Raw genomic sequence first — 10060 nt, forward strand, 5'->3', positions numbered from 1 at the left:
ACATTCTCTTTTTATTCCCCTAGCCCTACAAAGCTGATTCAAATAATCATCCAGCTTTGTTAATCTGAATCAGCTGTGTAGTGTTAGGACAAAAACCTAAATGTAAGGCTACTGTTCAATTTTAGAAGGGTGCTCCGCCCTCATCGCTCGGCTCAGGTTAATAGAACTCCCTCATTAGCAGCACAACAGCCTTTCACAGGTGAAAAGAATAATTACCCAACCGTCTACAATTGTAGCCCAGACAGAGAGAAAGATATTGGCCTCTAATGGCCAAAATGCTGCATTTGCATGCACTTTCACAATTTGAATGTAGTCAACTGGGTGGGACTACCAACTTCATTGGCTGAGCCCTACTGGTGACCCTGTTGAAGTCATGTCCAATCGGGTCATCAGAAGGGCTCAGACAATTGTGAAGAAGAAATGTTACTACTTTAATGTGAAGATAGCCTCAATGGCGCTGCCCATGCTGTCACAGACACTATATTGGCACAGATACATAGATGAGTCTTTTATCTTCTTATGGCTTCTTATTATCTTCTTGTCCAGAGGTGCCCAGAGTAAACTGCCTGCTACTCAGTCCCAGAAGCTAAGATATGCATATCATTAGTATATGTGGATAGAACACACTCTGAAGAGTGAGTATAGCAGAACACATATGGCAGGCAAAAACCTGAGAAAAAATCCTACCAGGAAGTGGGAAATCTGAGGTTGGTCGTTTTTCAACCCATTCCCTATTGAAGACCCAGTGGGATATTGGTCATGTTGCACTTCCTAGATGTCAACAGGCTTCCACTAGATGCCAACAGTCTTTAGAACCTGTTTGATGCTTCTACTGTGAAGTGAGGGCGAATGAGAGGGGAATGAGTCAGAGGTCTGGCAGAATGCCTTGAGCTCGTGATGCTCGTTCACATGAGGGCGAGCTCTGTTCCATCGCAATTCTACAGACAAAGGAATTCTCCAGTTGGAACATTATTGAAGATTTATTTTAACAACATCCTAAAGATTGATTCTATACATCGTTTGACATGTTTCTACGGACTGTAACGGAACTTTTTGACATTTCGTCTGCTCCTAGTGAACACGCTTCGTGAGATTGGATTTGTTTACAAAACTCGCTAAGAAAAGTAGCTATTTGGACATAAATGATGGACATTATCGAACAAAACAAACATTTATTGTGGAACTGGGATTCCTGGGAGTGCATCCTGATGAAGATCATCAAAGGTAAGTGAATATTTATAATGTTTTTTCTGACTTCTGTTGACTGCACAATATGGCGGATATCTTTTTGGCTTGTTTGGGCTCTGAGCGCCGTACCCAGATTATTGCATGGTTTGCTTTTTCCGTAAAGGTTTTTTGTAATCTGACACAGCGGTTGCATTAAGCAGAAATATATCTTTAATTCTGTGCATAACAATTTTATTTTCATCAACATTTATTATGAGTATTTCTGTAAATTGATGTGGCTCTCTGCAAAATCACCGGATGTTTTTGGAACTACTGAACATAACGCTCCAACGTATACTGAGATTCTTTTGATATACATTTGATATAAATTGTGGCTTTTTGAATTTGGCGCCCTGCACTTTCACTGGCTGTTGTCACATCGATCAGCCCTAAGAAGATGTATCTATCTCTATGAGGCAAGACAATTGTCATTCAGGATTAAAAGGTGACTGCACTTCCTGATTTGGCCTTAGCTGTGTTCGAATACTCGCACTAACTGTACTGTTTGTGACATGAATTGAGTATTTAGTATGCTTATTGGTCATAGTATACCTGTATACCTCTGGCCCTTCTTTGGACACTGTGTTAACTAACCTTCAGATGAGCTTCAATGCCATACAACTCTCCTTCTGTGGCCTCCAACTGCTCTTAAATGCAAGTAAAACTAAATACATGCTCTTCAACCGATCGCTGCCTGCACCTGTCCGCCCGTTCAGCATCACTACTCTGGACGGTTCTGACTTATAATATGTGGACTACAAATACCTAGGTGTCAGGTTAGACTGTAAACTCTCCTTCCAAACTTACATTAAGCATCTCTGATCCAAAAGCCCCATTTACTACCCACCACTGCAACCTATATGTTCTCGTTGGCTGGCCCTCGCTTCATACTCGTCGCCAAACCCACTGGCTCCAGGTCATCTACAAGTCTCTGCTAGGTAAAGCCCCGTCTTATCTCAGCTCACTGGTCACCATAGCAGCACCCACCCATAGCACACGTTCCAACAGGAGAATCTCACTGGTCACCCCCAAAGCCAATTTTTCCTTTGGCCGCCTTTACTTCCAGTTCTCTGCTGCCAATGACTGGAACAAACTGCAAAAATCACTGAAGCTGGAGACTCAGATCTCCCTCACTAAGCTTTAAGCACCAGCTGTCAGAGCAGCTCACAGATCACTGCACCTGTACATAGCCCATCTGTAAATAGCCCATCCAACTACCTCATCCCCTTGCTGTATTTATTTATTTATTTTGCTCCTTTGCACCCCAGTATCTCTACTTGCACATTCATCTTCTGCACATCTACCATTCCAGTGTTTAATTGCTATGTTGTAATTACTTTGCCACCATGGCCTATTTATTGCCTTACCTCCCTTATCCTTTCCTTATTTGCACACACTGTATATAGACTTTTTCTACTGTATTATTGACTGTATGTTTGTTTATTCCATCTGTAACTCTGTTGTTGTATGTGTCGAACTGCTTTGCTTTATCTTGGCCAGGTTGCAGTTGTAAATGAGAGCTTGTTCTCAACTAGCCTAACTGGTTAAATGAAGGTGAAATAAAATAGAAATAAAAAAATACTATGGATATATCTAGTATGCCAAATGTTCCAGGATGTCGTACTAAATTCGCCAAAATATGAGAAATACACGAAGAGGACACTGTTTCCGTACTTTAGGGCCAATAATGCAATTCTTCAGGAAATGGGCGTGGCTTCACATCGTTTCCAGATTTGTTGAAAATGGCGGAAAATATGCAGTCGAAGTACAACGAGAGCGGATACAAATTCATTGCTTTAACTAATTATGACAAATATTAAGAAAATGTTGAGCAATGTAATAAAGTAATTACTTTTTAAATAAGTTAACTTACACGTTATATTGGCTGACAATTTGTTAGCTACACTGGTCTTACGAACCACATAGCGTATCAGTACAGCAGTATGTACCGGTATGTTGTTAGCTAGATACCTAACGTTAGTTGGCTACTTATAGATCAAACTTGACAGTATAATAACTATAGGCTATCTAACTAACTACCCAATGTTTGACGTGATTATTCCCGTCATTCTGAGCTTAGCTAAATGGTATAGTCATTGTGCGTTCTCAATGGACATTTTGGTGCTTTCGTAAATTCGCTCTGGCTGTCTACTCTGCTCTGAATTTACAAACAGACAATCTGACAAAGCTCTGAATTCATGAGCGCATTCTGGAACTCCTGATTGAATTTAAGAACACACCCGAAGTCGTATAATGTCTAACCAGTCATTTGTTATGCTAGATAGCTAGCAAGAGGTTGCATAGCAACAGCATCACCTTCCGGTAGACAGGTGAAAAGCTAGAACGCGCAATTGAAAGCATACTGTTCGTTTACAGAATACTAAAATGAACTAATAATATATAGTATTCAGTATATACTCATTAAGTATGTAGTATACAGTATGTTAGTGTGGGTATTCGAGCACAGCTCTTGTTTTTCATCAATGCTCATTAAGAAATGCTAGCGGCCATGACTGAAGGCAAACAAGAATTGTCTTGGGGGTGTGGTTTGATGTGGGTGTTTCTTGGATGTGTTTTTACCATTCAATTGCAATAAACAAGTGCAGTAGTGAATACGTAAGGTAAGCCAGCTTTGCTGTAGAAAACAACGTTTTGAAGTTGAGGACTTCTCCCGATGAGCATTGATACCAGAGCACGCTCATTTGGGCTACAGTTTGAATCACAATGTACCAGATGAGTGCGGAATCTGACTTTGGACATTGAATTATTATTATTTAAAAAATGTTGTGTTCGATCAAAAACATTCGGTTTCGGAAGTGAATGTAGTGGTGCGTTTGGTTGGTGGATCTGCACATCTGTACTGAGGTAGGCTGTGCAGGTAGCCCAGATGAGAGTACGTCTGAGATGGATGAAGGTGAAAGGATCAGTGATGAGTCTACCTACAAGACTGTACACATTTTTTGGTGGAAAATGTTTGGAAAAGGAGACGGGGGTGGTTTTGCCACAGATGGGGACATAGATGGAAGGGGAGAATCTAGAAGAACAAACAGGCAGGGAGAAGAGGTACAGGAGAACAAAGTAGTAGTGTTTTTTTATCTGAGACAACCAGTAAAATGTTACATCTGATAAAGTTGTCAGATGTACAGTTACTTTCGAAAGTTTTGAGCTTATGCAGCCACCGTTTGTGGTAGATGGTGGCAGATTGTGGTAAATTGCGTCTTGGCTGACACTTAAATAACGTGCCATAGAATTATGCGGAACCACGCAAGATGTGCTGCAGGATGCCGCAACATTTAAGCTTATAGGGTTCCAAAAAAGGACTGCAAAAACATACGAAATAGGTTGTTCCAACCTGTAAACGAACAGTATGCTTTCAGTCGCGTGTACTAGCTCTTCACCTGTCAACCGGAAGTTGATGATGTTGCTATGCAACCTCTTGCTAGATAGTTAGCATAACAAATTACTAGTTAGACATTTTACGACTTCAGGTGTATTCTTCAATTCAATCTGGAGAACCAGATGGGCATGGTTTGCATATTTAGGGCTATTCCATTGGTTCTACTGTGCTCGGCAAGCTCAATTAAGTGTAACAAATACAGAACCCAGGTCTGATGGCTACCTGTCTTTTGCTCCCCCACCTCCAAGAGTGTTTCTCTAACGGAACGATGACTGCGCTGGCGAGCTCCCGGTCTGAACCCCGGTCAGCTGACCCTGAGCGACCCCGCCTGTGGTCCCACCTACAGTGATGATCGCTTCGCCTGCTTCCACTTCACTGTGAACTCCTGTGGCACCACCAGGAAGGTAAAATGACTATTATCCTGAGGTGATGGGTACTGTGTATTTATGGACTGTTTGCTTCTGTAGGCTGTAATAAGCAATTCCCCTCTACTACAAAGTTTATCAACAATTCATGCTGTATGAGTGCATTACGCATCACAATTGTAGCTATTAGCTGTTATAGGGTGTTTTTTTTTCCTTCACCAATTGCTCAATACTTTGTATACAGGGAAAATGTGCCTCTACTATCAGTGTGTCCACTCCACTGCTTGAAGTTTCCCCTATTGAAGTTGCATGTTTCCCCTATTGAAGTTGCATACTCTTTTTAGGTTAAAGGTTTCCTGCTACTATGTGGTCAACATCACTCGCACATTGGCCTTCCTGACCAGGCCGCTTGACAACGAGCCTTTTGCAGAGACTGGGACGGGTCAACTAATGTTCAGAATGAGACTCGTTCAGGGTAAGCGTGCACAAATTCAGAATTTCAACTTGATCCCTAGCCTCTAAAAGAATCTTGGAAGGTCTCCTTTACAAAACCATTCCCTAAAATGTAAGCCTTGTGATATATTACTCTTGCGTTCTGAGATATACAGGTGTGGCTATGTAGTAACGGTGAGGAGCTGATTTGGCTATAAATGGCTTGTGTTCATCGGGGCACAACAGGATATTATAAACAAGCTTTTCTTAATGGACAAGTTCAGATGTTGCCCACTGAACACGACCCCCGGTTGTCTTGTTCTGTGTTCCAGACGCCTCGTATAACACGTTCCACCAGGAGGAGGACTATCCAGTGGTGAGGTACCTGAGACAGCCTCTGCACTTTGAGGTGGAGCTGACCAGGTCCTCTGACCCCAAGGTAGCGCTGGTGCTTGACCACTGCTGGGCCACCCTCAACGAGGACCGTGACTCCCGACCCCGGTGGAATCTCATCATTAATGGGTAACATGTTGTTTTTGGGCCTAAACAAGTGTTATTCCACAGGTGTGGTTCCTGAGTAATTAGCAACCTATCATGCTTGGCAGGCCATTTACTTTGGCTACCGTGGCTATGCCCCCATCCATATGTCATGAGTGGTCACAATGGTTTGAGCCATGTGCGGTCTGTCACCAGATCTCCACCCAATATAACACTTATGGGAGAGTCTGGCGCGTACGATCACATGCTTGTTATCACTGACTGGTCCCTGCAGCGTACCATTGGAACATGTAAATCTAGTTTAGAAAATATGGCAGCCATGTTTGTCAAGCAAGAACTCCCTAATCCCAGAATGCCGTTCACTGTGCCCATTTCCTGAGGTCTTAACTTAGTTTGGCCACTTCAGCATGTGACAAATCTGTGTACTTGTTACGGCGTACACATGACAAGTAGTTTACAGTTAACTAATCAAAAAGCCAATACAACCTTAGCACGAAAGCTAAACAGAGTTGCAAGATATAGCTCAATCCATTTTGGGAGGTGAAGTCCTTGGGGGAAGGTATTATGGAGAGGATGATGCAGGAAATATTAATAAGATGGGGATTTATCAACAATAAATGGCGGGGCAGACAGTTTTTCTAAGCTAAATATCCCTGGAAAGGGGGTCTGATCTGGCAACCCTGAGGTACCATAGTTTACACTCTGATGCCGTGTTCAAATCAACTAACGAATTCAGTGCATTCAAGACAATGGGGGTACTCCAGTTGAGATCACCATTAGTCTGACAGACGCGTACGTGATAACCTGACTGCATTGTATGGCGTTAGCATTAGCTCATATTCAGTACCACCTTCAAAAGTGTTTTACACACGTGTCCATTACAATCTAGGCAAGAATCAGAAAGCATGAATAAAATGCTAAGTACATTATACTTACGGTACACTACAGTAGAAACGACAGCACGTTACACAGAAAATAAGGCACTTTGATCAGAATGCACGCATGTCCACAGTTATTTGTAAGGAACACAATAAATGTTCAAGGACTGTATACTTGATCTGTGGAAGTGCTTGGGCTTTCTTTTGAAGGAAAGTTTGTCCGGCTCATTAAATTCTCAAATGGAAATGATCTGCAACAGTGAAATGGGCTACATTTGTGAATGAATGAGGCAAAATTAGAAGTTGAAACGGCCTATAGAAAATTAGCAGGTAGTGTGCCTTGGTCTGAGGTCAGCGCGGGTTAAATGTCCACATGTTGGAACGGTGAGTGCATTCTGACATCACGCGCATAAAATCAACTCCCACTGGGGCGACTGTTGAAGATATTTGGAACTCGCGTGTGAAAAGGTTAATGTTGGCGTTACCTACACCTTTTTACTCAATGTTATCCTTTTGGTTGGCTAGAGTTCAGTGTTGTGCCAAACTGATGGTCAGTCAAATGGAAATCAAGAGTGGCTGGCAAGCTTGGCTTGCCTTTCCGATTGGTTTCAAACAACTGCTCTTAACACTGACTGAATAGTTGTTGGTTTTTTGTTGAATTCAGGCACAAGTGACTGTCCTAGAGGAATGCGCTAATTGGGAGTTGCTAAACATGAACAAATACCACGGTCAAGTGTAGCAGCATCTTGCTAACCTTATTTAGCTAGCTAATGTTCATGTAAAATCCCTTTTGCCTGATACCCCCCCCCCCAAAAAAAATCCCCCTATTCTTCGTTAACATTTCCCCCGTCGACCGTTTGTCTCTGCTTCTGCAGGTTTTCGCTCTCAAAAGTACACCTTTTTAATAGAAATATAACACGATTAGATGTTCTATGTCCATGACAATGTTTAAAACCCTAGCAGGGAACCACTTTTGAGGTCTGGGAAAAACGGAAGACATGTCGATTTTGGGGTGTTGTTACCCTTTATAAAGGCAAGTGTGCGCCAGGAAGAGACCTTTATTTGGTTAAGCGGTGTTGCTGTAGCGCTCATGGCACCAAACAGATGGAAGGAAACTGAATCAGGTACGGAATATTTGGACTCATTTAGATTTGTAATGTAATTAAATTTTTACCCCAATTTCGTGGTATCCAATAGGTAGTTACAATCTTTGCCCATCGCTGCAACTCCCGTAAAGACTCTGGAGAGGCGAAGGTCGAGAGCCGTGCGTCCTCCGAAACACAACCCAGCCAAGCTGCACTGCTTCTTGACACAATGCCCGCTTAACCTGGAAGCACCAATGTGTCGGAGGAAACACCATACACCTGCTGACCGTGTCCGTGCATTGCACCCCGCCCACCACAGGAGGTCGCTAGTTGGCGATGGGAGAAGAACATCCCTCCCGGCCAAACATCCCGGCTAAGCTTTGGCTTTTTAACTTTCAAACCCACATGGGTGCCTGGACTTGGATTGTCCTATGCCACGTAGCACTTACTTGTGTTTATAATTTTTCCTTTTTGTTTTCAATTACTATTCCCCTCCAAGAGAACCTGTGGTTGTTTTGGAATACCTAAAATCTGCAATTCAATCCATGACACCCTTTAGCATAGATGCTGTAGACAGACGACAATGTGGCTTTTAAAGTCAATTTCAATTTGTATTCGTGGTAAATGCTGCAGATGTTGACTCAAGACTAAATTACCTTTAAAAGCTGCATTGTTGGCGATCTAGTGCTATAGCGAGCCATGGTTGAATCCCGGCCTTAACTGTTATGTTGAAGCAAGCTACTTTACAGGAGGAACTTCCCACCTGACTTCCTGTGAAGGGTCCACAGCCAGTTTACTGACGGCAATCAAGAAACGGTCAGTGAGGTCTTTCTTCCCCGACAGGAGACAAGCCGTCCCCATGACCTCAGCCAGTCTCTCCAGGTGCTGAGCAGTGCAGCTCCTCACCGCAGCGTTACGGTGGCTGAGGAAGGAAAAACAGAGCACATCAGTTATATGTCATAGAGATACATGAGTTAGGAGATGAATGATAATGGATTGTATTGATGAAGTCTCATCGATGGATCAAAATGTTCGGTAAAACTTTATATTAAGGTCCCTTAATATACCATTTATAAATTGTTTGTAAAGAGTTTACTTCCCATTTATTAATCATTATTCCTACATTTGTAAATGTCAATAAGAAATCTATAAATAGTTATTTACACATTTATAAACGCTATTTTAAATGATTTGTTCATGACTTACTAATAAGGTGTTTGATCATAGTATGATCACAATATGTAAATGATTAATAATGTACTACTAATGTACTATAAACCAGTTATAAAGGAGTTACTGTCAAGGCATTTGTTAATGGTTGATTAATGGTTTGACTCACCATTTATATACATATTTATAAATGTATTTATAAATGTCACAAATGGTGTATTTATTAATGAGTGCATTTATGAATGTGAGTACATGTACTTACGAATACCTCAGTGCCTCACTAATAGCCCCTAATCTAAAGTGTTCACTATATATACACTTTATAAATGTTTATAAATGACTTGTTACTCCCCAAAGGCTAGCACACATCAGTAGACAGTACCTCTCCACCAATGGCTAAAAATAATCTAAATAACGCAATGGTAAAATAAGAAGTACACAACACAAGGAAGTATAAGACATAACAAAAAAATGTGATTCCATTCAAATGTGACGTCTAGCGTTGGGGTGAGTTGCTGCCGGAAGTGTTGTGGAATAACCTAGCATGCTGATGAAAAAGGCAGTTAATTAAAAACTAGCAGTATTTCAATCTTCTCAATTTCGAGATTTGGATAATGGGACAATTTGTGGAAGTCCGGATCTACCCCTTAGTGAGTGTTAATTGACCCCTCTCCCTCTTTACCTCAGCCCACCGACCAGCAGGGCATTCATGACACGTGTAGGGGTGCAGCTCTGCACCATGTGACCCAGGGCAAAGTTGGCGCCCTGCCGGATGAAGGCGTTGGCCTCGCTGGCTTTGTGCAGCAGCACGCGTGCCGTCCCCTCCACCTCACTGTCAGCACAAGACACTGCAGAGCGCAGGTTCTTCACCTGAATCATAATAACATGCACAGGACCAGCTATTAATGTTGAGCAGTACAACCCACAAACATCAGAAACATGACACAATAATTTGACGTGTTCTCCAAATGTAGCAGATTTGTGCAGATGAATGAATAGGGCAGTGAA

The 10060-nt window shown here is 42.1% G+C and overlaps 1 long non-coding RNA gene across 1 annotated transcript; it reads left to right on the forward strand.

Annotated features, from left to right (window-relative positions):
• Positions 1 to 4013: 4013 nt before the first annotated feature.
• On the forward strand, positions 4014 to 8045 carry LOC116364068 (uncharacterized). The gene is made up of 3 exons (XR_004207919.1): positions 4014 to 5028; positions 5334 to 5464; positions 5754 to 8045. It is a non-coding gene; the product is annotated as an uncharacterized LOC116364068 (long non-coding RNA).
• Positions 8046 to 10060: the final 2015 nt, after the last annotated feature.

This window comes from Oncorhynchus kisutch, unplaced genomic scaffold, assembly GCF_002021735.2.
Source record: "Oncorhynchus kisutch isolate 150728-3 unplaced genomic scaffold, Okis_V2 scaffold990, whole genome shotgun sequence".
In the NCBI taxonomy this organism is placed as follows: Eukaryota; Metazoa; Chordata; class Actinopteri; order Salmoniformes; family Salmonidae; genus Oncorhynchus; species Oncorhynchus kisutch.